The sequence below is a fragment of the Oryzias latipes genome, chromosome 3 (assembly GCF_002234675.1).
Source record: "Oryzias latipes chromosome 3, ASM223467v1".
In the NCBI taxonomy this organism is placed as follows: Eukaryota; Metazoa; Chordata; class Actinopteri; order Beloniformes; family Adrianichthyidae; genus Oryzias; species Oryzias latipes.
This window is the reverse complement of record NC_019861.2, coordinates 26794715-26815242: the sequence shown is the minus strand read 5'-3', so window position 1 is coordinate 26815242 and position 20528 is coordinate 26794715. Positions and strand designations below refer to the sequence as shown.

Genomic DNA, 20528 nt, shown 5'->3' with positions numbered 1-20528 from the left:
CATGAAGTAACCCAACAAAATCCTTAATGTAATGAAATGCAGGGGGGGGGTGCAACAACAAATATTTAATCTTAAACAAATAGTTAAAATACACGAAATGAGAAAGCTATACGTTTCTCCAATGCGAAACATGCGATTGCATACGGAATTCCAGATGTTGCCAGGTCCGTGTGTATAAGAGTTGATTAAAATGGCTAAGTCAATCTTTGTCAGCTAATCCAAAGCTCATTAGACTTGTATTTTTGTTTTTTCAAGTGTTGACAACATGCGGTTAGCTAGTTTTATTTTGAAAATCCCTCTGGATTCTACGCCTCTACATCCGGGTAGTTGATGTTATTTACTGACTTATGTACCGTTTCTTAAAGTATGTACAAAACAAACGAACTAATAATAATAAATAATAGAAAATAACAATAATAATAATAATAATAATAATAATAACATATGAAAATTGTCTGATTTGGATGTTAAATGTATTGTTATGTATCTTTTGTAATGTATATACCCCCCCCCCCCGCCATTCCAATGTCATGTGGTCTACTTGTTTTGTATATTTGTTGTATTTTTACACATAATGCATTAAAACAAAATTATATTTTACTGTAATATTTCTAGGAAATAATAAACCTCTTAAAAATATTAACTCATCAAGTATTGTATAACCTTTGGCCTATCTAAAAATATGATTAACACTAGAATAGGGTTGTGTTAAGTTGTACCTTTGATTCTTGCCTCTATATTCTAGAATGTTTGTGCAAGATATTTGTCTGTCATTGAGATTGAATAGAAAATATCCCACTTTATGGATAGGAAAGATTTATTTTCACTGAAAGACAGATTGTATCCAACTTTTCCGTGTGTGATGGGCAAGGATACAATCTTCACTCGGGGATCATCTTGGATCTTCCTCACCAATGGGGAAAGATCATAGCTTTGCTTTTTGCAAAATTCATGATGAAGAGTTTTGATCATCATTTCCATCTGCCCAACAAACTATCCACTATAAATGGAAACTTGGACATTTTTAGCACCTTGTTGCATTATGGTTCACAATTTTAAGATAAAATTGTAAATGCTGTCATCATGAGGGTGCAGAATGTCAGTGATTATTCCTTCTCAATAAAGCACTATAGTTTACTGTGAAGTTCAGCAGTGCACACTTTTTGCATTGGTTCCTTAATTTCTGCATTGTTGTTTTGACGTATTAAAGCAGCCCTTAGCAAAAAGTAGTACAGAAGTTTCTTTTATTTTTTATTAAGGTTACTTGAGTATCTGTATGTCAGTATTCTACAGCAAACACACATAAACACACCTACACACAGACATAGTAACGACCCAGCTGAAACAAGAGTTGTTGGAGAGCTGTCCGTGCCCCAGACACTATACGACCTCAAACGTTATCAGAGAGGGACAAGTACACATAGAAACAGTACATAATCTTCTTTCTAGCATCAATGCCCATCTATTTGAACAAACCCACAAACAGCCAAACAGCATGGATCTCACTTCTGCTCACAGGCCCCCCACTCATGGTGAGGAACTTCACACCCAAGATTCCCCAGTTCCCATGAGTCTTAGGAACTGAAGGCCAGGCTAACCCACAGGTCGGCAAACTGTCCACATCTAAGAGGGTTAAGTGTCCCCACAACACTCATATAGCTGAAAACTCATGCTCACAATTCTTTGTTCCAACCACCGCAACAGTCTTCTTCTCAGCTGAAGTAATTCCTCTGCAGTCTCAGCTTCCTGCAGGGCTGCCCCCAGGCTAGATGGCCTCGCCAGCCATGCATGCTGGCGCAGATGTTCCGGAGCAAGTCCTCTGAGGAAGGCATGGAGGCTCAGTTCCTCCACTGCAGCAGGTGGAAAGGTTGAATAACCCTGCCGAGCGAAGAGCTGCACATCAGCGGCGAAGGTCCCCAGGCGTTCGTCGTCTCTACGGCTGCTGTCGGTGCCGCTCTGTCGAAACCTGCTCTCCAAAGCGTCGTTCCAATGCTGCTGTCAATGCCGACAGGTCTCGCTGTTCCGCAGAAGAGAGGTCCAGTAGTACCTGGAGTGTAGCGCCCTCCAACGCCAGGGCTAGGTGTAACAGTCTCTTTGGGACTCCAGCCCCCATACCCGGACGCCAAGTTGACCTGAGCCAGGTGTGGTTCCAACGGTGTTAAGCTATTGTATCGCGGAAGTTTTATTGGGTTGCGTACTGCCATCACAGACTGCTCTGGACGGTTCATTACCGGCGTGGAAACCCGACCTGCAGGGACAGACTGCAAATGATGGCGGGTGCTTGTACCACCAGGGAGATAATTTCGCCCTTGCTCTTCGCTTGTCCCGAGTTGCCTCCAGGATGCAAATTTGTCACTCTATCTCTGCCATCTCTCGCTCCATGGCGTAGCTCTCCATGACGTAGTAGCACCGGCTGACCCCATCCCATTTATGACACCAATAAAACAACCCAGCTGGTATGTCACTATAGCTGGGAATCAAGAGCAAAACTGCTAATTAATTGGCTGCATTGTGGAACTGCCTGTGCCCCAAACACCACACGATTCCCAACAGTCTCAGAGAGGGAGAAGTAAACAGAGAAACAGATTGCCCAATCTTCTTTCCAGCATCAATACCCATTTATTTGAACACACAACAAACAGCCTAACAGCATGGATCTCACTTCTGCTCACAGGCCACTCACTCATGGTGAGGAACTTTACACCCAAGATTCCCCAGTTCCCATGAGTCTTAGGAGCTGAAGGCCGGGCTGACCCCCAGGTCGCCACAATATATGTATGCAGTGTAGGATGTATACCAACTGAATACTTCTCCATGCTAATTGGAACATTTTAAGTTTACAATATATAGGTAGTGTAAAAAAATAATCTTCAAGTATACTGCTTCACTTTTAGTATAGACTAAGGATGCTTGTAGTACACTTAACTAACTTTTTGCTAGGGGAAGTTCAATGCCTTTATTCTGAAATACATAGCAATTTGTAGATCCTGAGGTTTTTTTCTCATCTGTCAATGCAGAATTTAATCAAAACAAAGTCATAGGTGCCAATTAACCAATTGTTATACTGTTTTAAGGCTTAAAGTGTTTTTGAACAGTCAGTATCTGTTTCAACTAAAAGAAAAAACAATAAGTAAATGCATCAAAAAGCTTCTTATAAAGACACAAAAGAGTTTTTGGGTGTTAAAAATGGATTTTATTAGAAGTATTGGTGCAGGTGCAGGAAAAATGTATCATGAAATAAGTAACCTTTTCCTCCTTACTGAAAGTGCTGCAAATTTTGCTCTTGAGAGGAGACATGATCCTCCACCTGGTGTAGAGAGGAGGTTGATGCCTCAGGCGCCGAGTCAACAAAGACAGTGAAATGATCCAGGCGTCTGCTCACTGAGAACTGCTCACCTGCTCAACTGAGGACACTCATCTGTTTGTACAAAAACTAACCTGTTTGGTCATTTGTTGAGCTATATTATGTACATTAATAGTTTTTGACTATTAATATTTAATGGGGAGCTTTTTTAATAGACTAATTTAATGTTACTGGTAAAATCACAAAGACAAACTCCAAGTCTCATAATTTATGTCAAAAATTAAAACTATTTCTGTCCATACTATGATTTCTTACCCCCAATATATTGTTCGTTTAATGATGCAAACATTTTGGTTAACATGCAGAAATGCAAAGTATATAAGCAATTGCAAAAAAAAAAAATACTCTAATTACTTACCAACTTTTGAATTCCTGCTTAATATCTTCCGTTCGACTTCTGAACTTAGCATTCCTGTCTAATGTTGGGCTGATTTTCAAGTTTTTTGCTTGAATAAAAAAATCCTACCGGGTTGGGTTTTTCTATTTTTGTCACATGTTCTACACTGAAGGTATGTTGCAGTGTTCAATTGTTCTAAGCAGAGACATAGTGCAACCAAAATAAAATGTTGTAACTTGGGCAGTTAGCCCACAGGCTATGGGGCTCACAGGCACCTGTAGGTAATGTCATGCACATGCCCTTATCAGTTCTCCGTCCAACGAATACAGACCACATAGCTGGGCTGGAAAAGTGATAAGGAGATGTGAGTGACTATAAGACCATCTAGATGTGGCATTTCCTGACCAAAGTCCTCTTGTCAGACGTTTTTCATTGCAGTTTCCAAGAGCTGTGTGAAGCCGTTTTTGTTTTCCTTGAAGTTCCAGGTCTGAAAGTGGACTTCCTGAAGCTCTTAGCAGATGTCATCGGTCGTTTCACTTCCACGGATCTCAAAACAAAGATGTAGCTCTTCTTTGCCAGCCTTCCTTGGGTCCTCACGCAGCAAAAGACTAGCTGAGCTTTCACCAGGCAAAAGGGGTTCAGCAGGCATAACCCTTCACTATTTGACTCCTGTCAGACTTTTCAGACACACCCCATTGATGAGTTTTACTTCACTGAAGCCCCGCCTGGCTCCCATAGACTTTCTCTGTTGCCATTGGTTCCGTCAGAACTCACCATACCTGCCCCCCGGCCTTTGAGGAATCGAGACAAATAGCTGTTGCCAATGTCAGTCACAGAGAAGATCAACCAGTGAGCTGCGAGAGACCAGGTTTGGCGGGTGTGCTCCCCACAGGTGTTGGTGAGAACATTCCACTAAGTGCATACCTGTCAGCTCCTCAGGTACTCAGCTGCTTCTAGAAAGTGAGACCTCTGTTGGGCACTTACTCTCTACTTTTCAGCACCTGAAACCTATGAAGATAGGGGGCACGGTAACTCCTGTTGCCGTGACCACTGTAATCCCCTTATGAAACAACGTTTTCAGTAAAGTTCAACAAAATGTCCCAAACATCAAACGAAACCTGCTTTCTGCCATGAAGTCTGTTTACAGTACATTCTAGGTTTAGTTTCCTCTTTTTTTTAGTGAGGGAAGTATTATAATAACAATATGGGGAATAAAAGTAGCTTAGAGTTTTCTAGGAACCGCAGCTGAATCACCTTGACATGTGGTGGCAGTTAACGCAGGTGCAGGCAGTGGCATGTACTCTCTCCCCCTAAGCCTCAAATCATCTGTGCCTGTTCTCTCCCTCTGGATATCACACACATCCCCTGTGAAGGCTGTGTGTGTAGTGAGGATTTGTGCTTTCTTTCCCTGGTATGCAAGTGTCTCTCTTAGACTACTTTCCTCGGATCCTCTTCCCATTTTTCTCCCTGTCTTCTGTGCCGTCCTTCCGTCTCTCGGTTTTACTCTTTCTGCTGGAGTACGAGCGTGAACAGTGCGCCTCAGGCTTCAGTGGAAATGCAGGCTTTCTGCATTCGTGGGCATCAGAAGGAGCAAAAAGGACGGGCCCTGACTTTACTGCAGACGGGTCTGTGCTTGTGTAGAGCTGAGTCAGAGAAGCCACACTGACTAAGGCTGTTTGTGTCACCAGCCACTCTCACATAATAATCCTTACATGAGCTCTCAACTAGAAAATGTGTTTTTCTGGAACAGACATAATCAATTTTAATAAACAGGTATTACCTAACTGTAAAGTGTTATAGAATAAAGTGCCTGGTTGAATGATTTTGGGTGTTTGGTATCCAAAAATGGGATGATCACAATGATGAGAGTCATATTTTTTATTTCTTGAAAGAAAGGTTTTATTGCATGCTCACTAACCTTTTGTCAGTGGTCAGGTTTCTGTTTTCTTTTAAATGAACACCAGGAACACCAACAATCAAATCTAGAGTTTAACATTAGAAACGTGTTGGGATTAATCAGTTGCCATCAGCCGGAAAAAAACCCAACAGGAATCATCCATAACTTATCTAAAACATTCACCTTCAAAATAACAATGTTGTATTTATATGACTAATTATGCAACAAAAATACAAAGGAAAAGTAACAAATGAATCAACAAGACACAAACTAAAAACATGAAAAAACAAAGGTAAAAAGGTTAAAATTAAACTTTTTGGGTTAAAATTTCTTTCCTTTAAATTCATTTTAAAAATCTGTGATTTCTTTTGTTCCTTTGTTCAATTGCAAACAAATCATATTGTACCAGAAAAACAATCAAAAAACAAAAATTAAGAACGTGTTTAGAGTCAAAGTTTTTTTCAAGTCACCCCAGTTTTCTTTTGTCTCACATCTGAACTATTTTTATTTATTTTCCAGAGCATTTTATGCCACACATATTTAACTTTTCTATAATGCTGTTAGGTTTATTTGTACTTTCATTGTAAAGCTGTTTTACTATGAAATATATTTCCAAACATTTAGCAAGTAAACTCTATTTAATACAACATTGGAAATTAAATTTTTAAGTTTTATTTTATTTTACCCAAAGGCTAAATAGTTTTTTTTAAAGATTTGAAATAAAAAGAAATGGGAACTCATGTATTTGTTTTTCTGTGTGAGTTTTTGCTTACATTTCTTTGTTTTTTTTTAAACGCGGATTTGTATTAGTCCTGTGTGTTTTCAGTCACGCTGTTATCGCACATTTTTGGTGGCACAGACTTTTTATTGCTGTTTCAGAAAATTCTTTTCTTAAATGTTTACAGTTTTAAAAAAAACATTTGCATGAAAATGAAACATTTTCCTAAAACATTCTAGATACAAAACAGTTAAGATTCTACAAAAGCAAATTTGAAGTTGGAGATAATCATGAAAAAGTGACTAAAAGGTGATCATTAATGGGTCACAACAGATGTGGGCGGAGCCTGGTCCCAAAAGGGGAAATTAAACCTCATTGAGCAGGTAACACAAAACCACAGAACTTCCTCTCAGTGTGTGACATCTGCTCAAAGCGAAGGCTCTGCAGTCATGCTTGTGGTTTGGATTTGAAAGAGCAGAAAGACAAAGGGCAAACCAAACTCAGGATCGGGGGTGTCTAAAAGAATTCCACAAGCCTTGGTGTTGGAAGGGGTGCTCGGGCCCTGAGGCTGTACTCTGTCGCTGGCAATAACCGCATTGTTCAGTGAGCACATAGACAACAGGGGAGGCGCTAAGTCAGCTGTCTGCATGGTTTAGGACACGCTGCTGTGCTCCGGACTTTTCAACACACGGTTCCCATCAGATCCTTAAGGCAGAGGTCACATCCCACATCTGCATTCATAGACAAGTGCTGATGTCTGACTTACTATTAGTCACACAAAACTCAAATGAAAACATAGCTTGACCAACAAGGAATAGTAGCTAGTGGGAATGGTATTTGCTTAAAAAAAAGAGAGAATATGCAAAAGGTATTTACTATTTAGTCACAAAAAGTTCCTTTCAGCTTTGACAAGCATTCTAAACCATAAAGAAGTGTGCTTTATGAGGCAAAAAAATCTGTCTTTGGGGGGTGGTCATGTCAGTGAGCGATTGTGGTAATGGGGTCATGTGAGCTAATCAGTCTGAAGGGGCAAAATGTATTTTAGAAAATAAAAATAATCTAAAATTTCATTAGCTTTTGCCTCCATTCAGAGGTTTAGTTGGAAAATATCTGGAGACGGCTGAAATGGAAAGGGCACCAGACTGGAATGACTCGTATGTGAAACTAAAAACTCATGGATTAAATGTACTTTCTTTGACATGTCTTGTGAAGAAAGAGCAATAATTATATGAATAATGCAGAAAAATGAAAGCTGGGTTATTTTCCAGGCCTACATTTCAGTGGATATTACAAATAGTTAATAATTCATTCGTTCATTTACCTGTGATATTTCTTGTTATTTCACCTTTTATCCATAAACCGGTGAATTGTTTCATCCTTTATTTGTTTTACTCTTCCGTTGAAACACACACAGCAATTGTTCCGCATGGTTTGACATTCTCCTCTTGATTTTTTGTGATGTCTTAACATACCACTGGGAAAGGAAGGGCTGCTGTCATTGTTGTAGATTATCTAGTTGAGTTCCTTCTGTCAGCATGACAGTCTGGTGCAAAGCAAACAGGGCCTGGCTCCTCTTAATCCCGTTCCGGGACTTTGTGGGAACGTTGGACACCCGTGTGGCTCCTGTTGACCAGAGGAGATCTACTAAAACATCTCCTGTCCCTCAGTGGATCAGTGAGGATACATTCAGAGTCCCTGTGCTCTGGGACTCCCACCAATCTGTCTGACATTGTTCACGTTGGTGTGAGTAGCCATACCTTCAGATATACTAACACCGTAAGCGACCAGTACATGAAAATTCAAAAATTCTAATCGCCACCACGTCAATGAAAATTCACCCATTGCTTGTTTGTAGCAAACACTGTGAGTATATGTCCAGAACACATCTAACTTCAACCTTTAATGCAGACCAGACCATCATCTGTAGGCTGCAGTCAGGTAACAGGAGGATCTGCCCCCCTGGAGAGTCCAATCCTCCTCTGGATGGACTCCAGTGGAATGTCCCTGCATACTTTTACCAGCACTCCAGGGAGAAAATATGAAAATATTCCAGCTGCCCAGCTTTCAGAGCAGCTCCAAATCTTTTACTCTTCTAGCCCTTGTGCTATCCTAGGCACAATAACGTTGGGAGTTGGGTCATCTAGACCCACGAGACAGTGCACTGAACCTTTTTTCTTCAATGATTTGTGATCTTCACTGGTGTCCATGGATTACATGAAATCTTTCCACCTTTATCCACCTTTGTCATGGTAGGGAGAACACGTCAATGTAAGGGTGGGGTCATCTAAGATAGCACAAGGGTTAAATATTCTACTGGGAATGAATGGATTTTAGTCCGATTAACCCTTGTGCTATCCCAGGCACTTTAACATTAGGAGTTGGGTCATCTAGACCCACTAGACAGTGCGCTGAACCTTTTATCTTCAATGATTTGTGAACCTCACTGGTGTCCATGGATTACATGAAATCTTTCCACCTTTATCCACCTTTGTCATGGTAGGGAGAACACGTCAATGTAAGGGTGGGGTCATCTAAGATAGCACAAGGGTTAATTATGAAGCAAAAAGCAGCCTTTCATGTGAGAGAATTCAGACATAGGAGGGAAGACAGAGGTGGTCTAACTGAATGATCATTGAATTCTTCTGTGTTCTGAGTTGCAGGTTCATGTGGTCATTTTCTGCAATAATGAGACCTTGTATGTGTTGTTAAACTGACATTTCTTGTTTAAAATTATGCCAAATTTAAGAGTAAAAGCAAACAATTATTTTTCATTCACTCAATGACTAAACCCAAATCTAAAGGCTGTAAATTGTTGAGTGTATCTGACCAAAAATCCATAAGAATAAAAAATGTACATAAAGAACAAACCACAGGTTGAAAGTCCTGACAAGTTTAGTAAAGATCTTTAAAGAAACATCTTCTAGTTTGGGAGTAACCTACAGTTTACTGATTTAAATAATCAAATTTAATGATTAATAATAATTAAAAAAAGATATAATGTGGTGTCATTGATTGGTTTCATTATTACTTTTTCTTCAACTTTGAAGTAAATGCAACAAATTTTAAAGCAATTTAAAAAAATTACATTAAAGGCTGTTGATAAAAAAGGACTGTGTTCCCCTGAATGTGAAGACTTATTTTAGAAAATTATTCATTTTCTGTAAAGTAAGCGAGCTCTGCTGCCTGCAAACATAAAAACAACAATAGAGAACAAAGGTTAATGCACAATAATGCACGGTAATGCACAAGAGCTGGATTCTGTACTGCAGTGATAGTTTATATTACTGTAAAATCAGCTAAATGCATAAAAACTAGTATTTTTTTCAGTTATTATCATTGAAATAATTGAAGAAAAAAGCAATTTTGTAATTAGTTTGCCTGTGGTCTCATTATCAGTGAGGCTTTTTGTATGCATTTCACTGCGTTTCTCAGAGCATAATAAACACAATTTGTTCATTTTGTCATTTGATTGAAGTCATAAACACAGACCTTAGATAACGCTATAATTTGAACAAAAAATCCCACAAAACAAAGAATGCAATCATCTAGCAAAGACTGAATTAAGCAAACACAGCAATTTGACAGTTGAATTCTGAGTGTCCACCTTTGAGTTTGCAACGCCTGCTAGTGGCTGAAGCTGCAAAGTGACATTTAATTAGTTTTTACAGTGACTTAGATTTTCCAAAAGGGATTTTTCAACATGTGCAAAAAATCAACTTCATAACAAAAAACACTTTTAAAGAACATGCTCCTAAAAAATGTGAAAAATTAAAATTTCTGAAATCATTGACATTTGTTTACTTACTGGAATTCTCCAAAACCAAAAGTACACAGTTTGACATTTTGCTCCCCTCGTGCGCGTGCACAGTGCATCACCAAACCCCACTTTCCTCTCAAATGGGAGATGTTTAGTTGGATTCTAGAAAGTGTATGAACTGGGATGCCAAGGCTGTGATATTTGCACATTTAACCTGCTGATGACGCATAAAAACATGCCACTTCACATGTCGCAGACTCACTACAGCTTTTACCTTGTTGGATTGTTTTAAAAGTTAGATACAACTTTTGCTAGAAACACATCAACCATGTATCTGCTGAAGCTGGTAGCAACGTGCATAATTACCCTTTTGAGTCAAAGAGATCAAGACTGAGAGCTGAAAAAGTGAGTTTTAAAATTTATGCAATTTTAATTTCACAAGTGTCCACAAGGGGGCGGTACGTGGACTGTTATCAAAGCCAAAGCGTTTCGCCAACGGCTCTTTTTTTATGTAATTTTTTTTTTAACTTTTGGGGCGTTTGACTGACACATTGCATGACTTTGCAGTTAAAATTTAAAAAAAAAGCTTCACTATTAAATATTTTTGTTGTTTATCTATTGCAGTTTTTAATCTCAATATTTGAAGAATTAAGAATCACACTAACTAATTACAAAAGAAAGAAAAAATCTTCCAGAAAAACATAACCAATTAGGAAAAGAAGCACTAAGGAGAATCTGACCACAAGTCACAAAAACCTTGAGTCCAGACTCATTGAAGGTTAATGAATAAAACAGAAAAACAGCTGTAACGATTAGACAATTTCTATCAGGTGTGGTGATGACTGGTGATGTTACACAACTCCCAAAACCAAATAAATCTGTAAAGAAAAGGAAGATCCGGATCACGTTATCTCCAGACTTCGATTGGGACTTACTTTCCTGAAGCAACAGCTTTTCAAGATAGCAAAACATGTGAGTGGAAATTTTGACTTTAGTGGCAATGCTGAGCCTACATACATGTAAGAATGATATGGGGCGGCCGTGGTGAAGCGGTAGGGCAGTCGACCCATGACCATAAGGTTGCAGGCTCAATTCTGCACGGCCATGCACGCCCATGAGTTGAAGTGTCCTTGGGCAAGACACTGAACCCCAACTTGCCTCTGATGGCAAGGCGGGCGCCTGTGTTTGGCAGCAGAGCAGCCACCAGTGTGTGAATGTGTGTGTGACTGGGTGAATGGTTTTGTGACTGTAAAAGCACTTTGTCCTTGACCTTGTAGGTAGAAAAGCGCTTTACAAGTATACACCATTTACCATGTGACAAGTATGACAGAAATTACTCAGAGTAAAAATAGGAATACTATCCAACTTATGTAATCTTGAAACAAATTTTTAATGGTATTGGTTTATTTTATTCTGCCTCAGAAAGATTGATCTGGTTCTATGCCAGGAGTAGAATTCAATTTGTTGATTAATTGTCAGACCCGTAATTAAAAAAAAAAAAAAAAATTATATTTAATGACTATAATGGGACATGTGTGTGCACTGTATACATTGCAGCAAAAACGTCTATTTCTGATTATGAGTAATTACACCGTCAAGACGATGGTCTTATTTTCCAAGATCTTTGAAATTTTAATGTTCTAATCAATGTATTAATTCATATCTGAAATAGATTTGATGCAGCTGTGTTTTATCATTTTTAAAAATGTACTTTATATTTGTGTTTAATATTTTTTCAATGCTTGAAATCAATCAAATCAAATCAAAACTTTACATCAGCCTAAATTCATGTATCTATACGTGCACCTTCACCTAACTACCAGGGGTGTAGGAAAAATTCAGATCAGCAATATATCACATTCATTTGGTGATATTTACTTAGTTGCCTATGACCGTCCTTCAGCGTCTGACTCTTGTTTTCCACCTAAACACTTGACCACTAATTGGCAGCATAGCAAACTGAACCTCTTTGAGCAGCTCTGCACCGTACCAAAACAGCAAGATCTTGCGAGAATAAGCTTGTGTTAAATGCTAAATGTTCAGTCAGCCTCGCAGTTTTTGTTGTTAAGAGACACTTTCTACTTCTTTTTGCTTGGGATGTGTAACAAACCGGAATTCTGTGCAACGTTGCTGCCAGTACCGTATAAAAACAGGAATTTTGGCGCTTTGTAGTGGGCTCCAGTTGAGAACGAGTGCAGCTGTGCATCTGCTTCACTCCTGACCCTCAATATGTATCGTATCGCCAGACTTTTACCTATACACACCCCTACTAACTATACCAATATTGTATTTACCTTTTGATAGTCATTTAAATCTTGGTGGTAAAGAGATTAGGGTTCATGAGTTCTTTGGAGCAGCACAGACTGAGACATACAGACAAAAAGAGTTTTTAAAAAAACATTCATTTATCAGAAATTAGTTTCAGGATATTTCTGTGTTTGGCCATTCAGTCCAAAAGAAAATTGGACATCATTCATTAAAATGTGATGAATTTGGTAATAGAGTGAATCAAATGTATTGATGAAGTTTTGTTTATCCTGCAGATATTTAATTAAACAGTCTATTTCTGAGAGACATTTAAAGAGAAGTTGATTTCAAAATATTTTTGAATTATAAGTACAATTACACCAACACCTGTAGAAGTGTGGACGTGCATGACTGGTCAGTAAGTGACAGTGGCTCCACCTTTTCTCGTGTTCCTGCAAGATTCTTTGAACATTCATGCCTTTCCTCTTCTTTTCATGACTGTGTTTAGCAGAGAGGCCAACAACTCAGTCATGTATTTTTCTCCAGAATAAAGCTTTCCACATTTAGAGAGTCTATTTGTGGCAGTGTCTCTCCCCACAGTTGCATTTGCCATGCCTTAAGGGTAGAATGTAAGAGCGAGGGGGTGGTAATAAACCTCCCAGAGTATGCCTCGCTTAATTTTCAAACTTCAGCAGAACTGGCACTCAGTACCCACGGTGAAAAAGCAAGCATGATTATGTGGAACAGGCACCAAAAATGGAAGAATATAAACCCAGACCTGTTTGGTGTGATTTTTAATCCCTTCTTACCGTTGCCCGTGGGACAGATTCCACCTCCTCCTCCAGAAAAAACATTTATCTATTGATTTTGCACAGAAAAGATTTTACCTCATTATGTGCTCATCTGAAAAAAACAACAATATATAAAACAATTAAAAAATAAAATAAAGGGCAAGGAATATGTCACTTATATGCAAAGAATAAATAAATAAAATATATATATATATATATATATATATATATATATAATATATATATATATATATATATATATATATATATATATATATATATATATATATATAATATTTGTTTAAATAAAGAAACATAGAGAGCACTGCATTTATAATACAAACATGTTTTAAAAAAAGACAGCCCTTAAGGACATTAAAAACCTGCTGATACACTTCTCCTACCGTGAACCTTTATACTTGGTGCTGTGAGAACATGTAAAGTCCTACTCCAATCATCTTTTGGTTTATTGTAAAAGTGTTCCCAGTGGTCTTTCAAGTATGATTAGGAGGTTTTTAAGTTTGTACAATCAAAAACTGTCGTTTTCTAGGACTTTGTTACTGCAGAGCAGCAGGAGTTCATCAGAAAATCACCTTTAAATTGTGGGCGGGACTGTTGGCGCAGTATGAGCCCAGCCCCATTTCCCATCAACTCTTTGTTTATATTCTCCCTAGCTAGTTTATAGCCCTCCACAACCTCAACCTAACACTACAACTAAAATGGTGGACAACATAGGAGCTATCCAGCCAAACTATTTTGAGCCAGAGGCCAGCTCAGACGAGGAAAACAAAGATGTTCATGGATCTATTTGTCTGCAAGTGGATGCATCAGAATGGAGTGGAGCAGGGAACCTGTGACCCACCCATCGTCTTTTCTATGTAACGACTACAAGGTTTTTAAAGCGACTTTTCTTTGTTTCCTTCTGATTTACAATGATTTGAATAAATACTCACAAAGTTTTAATTTAAATTTTCTTTATGTCCTCCATCTTGAGAAAAATGCTACAAGAACACTATAAAACACAATTTTAATTGAAGCGGGTCTTTAAAACTAAATACTTCCGAGTTTTTGTGAAGCTCAGAGAAAAAGAAACCCCATTAGCGATCTAAATGCAGTGCTCGCCCCCTTGTGTTCAGACACTTCCAGTGACGGCAGAGACAGGCAAGACTGCAGTTGGCTGCGTTTGCCATTTCAGCTGCCGGGTCCTGATGTGTGCTGGCAGCCCTCCATGATCCCATTTCACTCTCCACTGAGCAGCAGGGGTGTAGCACTGCACAACAGTTGCAGCTCTGCAGGCTTCACAGAGGTGCTTCTCATCTGTTGGAGCTCCACCGAGGCTGCAAGCTCTCATGAGCTAGCTCAGAGTTCTTTCTCAAATAAAAGGACATAGAGCGTTCAGAGTTTGCTCTATTCAATTATGATTGTTGAATCAAATTATGGAATGTTAAAGAATGAACTTTAATATGTGTGATTAAAAAAAATGGAATTCAGTCCAAAGGAAGACCATAAACATACAAAGCTAAAGAACATGGAACATATTCTGATATTTGCTGTTAGGGAAATTAAAAGACAGAACATGAGAAGTTTAAAAAAGGCCAGAAAACGGACAAGTATTAGCCATAAAGCATTTTAAGTATTACAGCTTGAAACCCATTTTTTAAATGCAATCTCTTCAAACATGGAAAGGAAATGATCACAACAAATCCAAAATTACAACAAACAATCCTAGAATGTATTTGTTGTTCATTTAGACTTTTAGCCACCAATTATTGGTCTCCAGTGGGAATCATTAAGAAAACGGATGGATGGATAGAAAGGTGGTCTGCAAACTTTAACACTAGAAGAACCATTCGGGTCGATTACTTACTGACTACAACCCAGTGGGAGCCACAGAGTCTGACTTCACCCTTTAGAAAAATAAGACACTAAACTGTATTTATGTTATTGTTACTATTATGATAAACATAAACTATTGATTTTTTTTGGGCAAAAATAAAACAAAAGCATGATTTGGATGCAGATCCCAAATAAACTCTACTATATCTCTGCTAAAAACATGTCTGATGTGGTCACAATAAGACCAGATCATATTTGTGATTAGACACTTGAGATGGTTTTTTTTTCAGTTTCTCCCTTGTGCTATCTTAGATGACCCCACCCTTACACTGACGTGTTTTCCCTACCATGACAAAGGTGGATGAAGGTGGAAATATTTCATGTAATCCATGGACACCAGTGAGGTTCACAAATCATTGAAGAAAAAAGTTTCAGCGCACTGTCTAGTGGGTCTAGATGACCCAACTCCCAATGTTTAGGGGCCTAGCATAGCACAAGGGTTACATTGTGAAAAGAAGAATGAGAAAACACAATGAAGCACTTACTGAAGGCTTTAAACAGATAAAATAATGACCATATCCTTTAGATTTTCTAAACTGTCATCCAAGCTCTCCAGTGTCTAGACACATAGAACGAACCAACAAGTGTTGATTTGTTTCAGACAAACACGTTGGTTTAAAAAGATAGAAACAGACTTATGCAACAAATATACATGGTCATAATCCCCACCATCAGGAACGACAGTTTTTAATAGAATTCTTGTGAGCTCATCTGAACCTTGATGTATTTATTCAGAATATGTAAAACAGGAATATTTCATTTAATGCAACACGTGCAATAAAGTATGTTTTGTTTTTAGAATATGGTGTGCAACAGTCTTGGCTTCAATTTGAGTTGTAGTGCAACAGCTACACATTTTGGCCTGGACAGACGCAGATAACCTGGGTAAAGCCCCTCACTCTGCTGCTGCTTCACATGCTGTGTTGTATTGTGTCATGCTGCCCTGTAGTTGACCCTGAACTCTAACTTTGGCTTTGTAGATTCAAACCATGCATGCAGATAAGAACCTAGTCTTCTTTTTGAATCCTGCAGACAACACGGCATGAAGAAGCAGCAAAGGTTTGTAAAAATCCATCTATCTGTTTAATGTGTCGCAAACCTGATCATCTGCAGATGCTTCCACACTGACTATATTATAATAATGAACACATGCCCTAATGAGTCAGCCGCCTTGATCCAACTGCTAGAGCTGCGTGTGCAAGTACAAGACTGACGGTGGTCGCAATCTGTAAGTGCAAATGCATAAATATGAGCATGAACACAACCATCCCCCATGCATGTGTCCATGCAGCTTCGTGTCAAAGGAAAACCATCCCCGAAAGCCTCAGCCGCATCTCCAGTGATTTGACCACTGACCTCCTCCTAACATCGGAAGAAGAGGGAGCCGACTTTTCAAGGACGATGAACTTTTGTGCCGATTACACGCTTCTGCGTCAAATCTGTGGCATTGGATTTGCATGACATTAACATATATCTTTAGTGCAGCAGAGAGCCGAACATGTGGGAACTACACCTGTTAGGAAAACACAAACATGCCACTCCCACAAAGCTACACTGTGGAGGTTCAGGTGCAGTGGTCTGTTTATTAATCTTGGGTTGTATTTATGATCATTTATTATATGAAATGATCATTCAGCAAGCTATATTTATGTATTAGGGTGGTCCTTCCAGAGGGCTGAATTTTCAAATTAATATTTTTTCAGCTCCAACCCCTGAACTTTGTTGGAATAGCTGAAAAAACTCTCCTTGTAAATTTTTTTCCAATTCCAACAACATTTACCCCTCCCTCAACGAGACTGGTATGGTGCCTCAGCACAAGACTAAGGAGAACTAAGCTGGCTGCCAACAGATGGGCTTAGCAGTCTCAAAGTGAACACTAACAAATATTTGGGACAGAGACTGTAAATTGGATATGGAATATGAATATCGCCTTTTTAAGAATTTTTTTTCACATTTAGAACAAACAGGAATACAAGCATACTCAGTTATATAATGGATGTTTTGAATGTTTACAATTTTCATCATCATTGATATTTGTTCTTTTTCATACATGTAGAATTGTAGATTAAATAGTTTGAGATCAGTTCTGATGATAAAACTTTCATTGTTATTCTAATTTTAATTGTTATGTTCTTTTTATTACTTGACAATGCGCACCCAAAGGGGCCCAAGGGGAAAACTTCAAGGTCACTGAGGGAGGGGTTAATAATTCACAAGGAGAGTTTTCTCAGCTAATCCAACCAACTTCATGGGCTGGAGCTTAGAATTTATATATATATATATATATATATATATATATATATATATATATATATATATATATATATATATATATATATATATATATATATATATATATATATATATATATATAAAATATCCAGGTACAATGATAATCCAACCAACTTCATGGGCTGGAGCTTAGAATTTATATATATATATATATATATATATATATATATATATATATATATATATATATATATATATATATATATATATATATATATATATATATATATATATATATATATATATATATATATATATATATATATATATATATATATATATATATATATAAAATATCCAGGTACAATGATAATAAATAATAAGAAAAAGTTAAAGATTTAAAGAAAATATCAAAGACAAAAAGCTATTTACCGGTACTTTAAAATATTATGTTGCTACATATGAAGAGCCTAAAAAGAGCAAAACGGAAATGCACACAAAATCCTTCAAACTCCACTGGGATATGGAGTTTCTATCCGGCATTTATGCATTTGTCCCTTTAAGGTAAAACCATTGAAATTCTTCATTTTCAGGCTGTTCCAAAACATTCTCTGAAAAGTCTCCAGCTACAAAATGCTGCAGCCACAGTTTTCTTTGTAGATTTCTTCTTGCAATTATTTTCAGTTTTATTTTGATTTAGTTGTTATTTATTGTTTAGCTGTTTGTGGGTCTCAAAACTGAAGTCTTTTAACGACTCCTTTAGCATTTGTTCTGTATATTGCAAAACCTCTTTTAGGGGGGCTGAATATTCAACAACCCATTTTTTTTCTGCAAATGTGACAAGGATGCAACGTCCTCTCTCCTCATTGTCATATTTAAAATAAATAATAAAAATGGCTTGGATGAAAAGTTAAAAGATGCAATAATTATTATGCAATGATACATTTACAAGGTCTCCACCATGACTTCCATCGTCCCCACTGGCTTGCATTATATGAAAAAAGTAAATGCATTGTGAAGCTGGGATTCATGTCTGTTGTTGTTCCTGTCAAATACTCCTGCTTTGTGTCAGTTGTGATGCTGCTCAGCCCGGGGAGGCTGCAGCCAGGTGGTGACCCTGCATGCTGTACCTGGCACAAAGTGTGCAGACCTGCAGCCAAGTCTTAGTGACAGAGAGCTTGGAAACACAGGCCAGCCTGCCATGGGGAGACAAAAAGGAGAAGCAAATTATAGGGCTTGTCATCATTTACATTTGAAATATTATAATATTTAAATTTTCTTGACATTTTTTGTGCTTTGTGGGCTATTCTTGTGTTTATTCCCATAACGTTGTTGTTTTGAATATGCACTCACTAAATGAGCAGGATTTAGCTTCAAATCCTTGACTATCAGGTAACTAACCACATTTAGAGGAGTGTGAATAAAAAAAAAAGGCTGGTCTGTTTTTCTGGGAAAACGGGTGCATTCCGAACCTAACACATTTGATCTGCCTCAGGAACATCACAGACAACGTTGAAGTAGCTAACAATTTGCATTTTCAGTGTACGGGTAAATAATCGGCACTTTCCGTTAACACCCTTTTATCCCATTTTTGTTGATGAGCAACTCCAGCGTGGTCCTGTAACCCAGAAAGGATGCCTTAAAATCCTGTTGCACAATATGTCCAAAATCATACCCCCCCCCCCCCCCATTGAGACCTGTGCTCTGATTGGCCACAGTTTCATGAGTTTGAATCCCCTCCATGACCTTTCTAAAATGTCATCACCGTTCTGTCTCAACCATCGTCTGCATCGCTTTTCCATTTTGAGCCGTCTATAATAGGAAGCCATAAAAATAATCTTTACTATCAGCGCCAGTCACGGAGGAGAATCACCGCCTCATTACCACTCCTGTCTGAAGGGCTGATTATGGCACGGATGGAAGGAACCCAGCAACAAGAGCTGAGGCTGGGGCATTCAGGCGGACTCCTAATGGCTGCATGGGGTTAAACTGCAGCTCCCTTCTTTCTGCAGTTCTAACCCTTTCCATTTCCCTGCTGCTGCTGTTCACTGCACCTGTTACAAAAGAAAGAAATAAAAATTAAATTAATTACTTGAGAAAAGTGGAGGGTCCTCTTCTCTGTTCAATAAAAAAAAAATAAGCAATGAGTGCAGCCAAATCAATGAAACCCCGTTCTCTCCCTGGACTGTTTTAATGATCCCACACAGACACAGCGCTGTGATCCCACTGTGATGAAATAAACCATTGTGTGTGTAGTCGCCCCAATATGCTAATCCAGGATTAATTATGGGCCAACCTTAATGAGTATCTCTCTCGCCCTCTTAGATATGTAAATGCACCAGCAGTGGACAGTGTTGAGAGGCTTTTGTTACCTCTCTGCGTGGTATAAAAAAGACAGGATGGGACAGAAGGAGACAAGGACAAAGGTTTAGCTGCAACAGATTATTTCCAAACATATTATGGCTGGATTAAAATATCTCAGTCGCAAAGGTGAATTTGTAGGGATGTTGAAAAGTCAGCACAGCCTGTGTGACTTACATGTCAGATCCAGACACAAAGGGATGAGGAGCAGAGGCAGAGACATTAGGACAGTAATCCAGACCCAAATATGATGGCAATTGGGTACATCACTAACCATCACTGGCTTCCTGTAACCGTGCCAACATTAATGGCGGTTTCTTTTTTTTCTTCTTTTATTTTGTTAATTCATCAAACAGAAAGTCTAGAAATGGAAAAAGCCAGATTAAGCATGTTCTCATAACACTTTCATTATCTTCCTCTTCACTTGAGAGGTGAGAGATTAAGCAAAGGGGAAAGAGTCATACAGAAACATGAGGTCAACTAAGGCTTAAAACTAGAGGTGGGTCACTGTTCAGGCACAAGCTATCTCCTAAACTAAAAGTCATTTTTTCAAATAATTTTAGATCTAAAAATTCTAAATTTGTGGAAAACTATTAAATCAAAATGCTTTGAGATTAGACAACTTTCTTTTAAAGAGTTTGTGATTTAGGAGTAAATAAAGTCAAAAAAATAAAAATAAACTTTGTGACCTTAGCCCATAGCTTTCTATATTTATTGAAACAAAAACCCTGTTTCACTTTGATAGCATAGTCCAGTAAATTTCAAAAATGTAAAAATACAATACAAGCTCTAAATAACTATAATTCAATTACTATCTTTTTCACAAGTTTCATGTGTTGAACCGTGTTCATTTAGAATGGTACCAGTCCTAAACTACTACTGAAAAACTATAGAGTTGTTACGACTGTGGCTGTATTTGCTTTTGTTT

The 20528-nt window shown here is 38.1% G+C and overlaps 1 long non-coding RNA gene and 1 other non-coding gene across 4 annotated transcripts; one reads left to right on the top strand and one right to left on the bottom strand.

The window, feature by feature from the left end:
• Positions 1-3983: 3983 nt before the first annotated feature.
• Positions 3984-4079, bottom strand: mir184-1 (microRNA 184-1). The gene has a single exon (NR_107084.1). It is a non-coding gene; the product is annotated as a microRNA 184-1 (primary transcript).
• A 6538-nt stretch (positions 4080-10617) lies between these two features.
• LOC105357623 lies at positions 10618-17208 on the top strand. 3 transcript variants are annotated; one of them, XR_002289582.2, is made up of 4 exons: positions 10618-11045; positions 15807-15892; positions 15988-16066; positions 16299-17208. It is a non-coding gene; the product is annotated as an uncharacterized LOC105357623 (long non-coding RNA). The 3 variants fall into 3 exon arrangements; XR_911499.3 differs by lacking the exon at positions 15807-15892; XR_002872982.1 differs by lacking the exon at positions 15807-15892 and having other exon boundaries at positions 16174-17208.
• The last annotated feature ends 3320 nt before the right edge of the window (positions 17209-20528 follow it).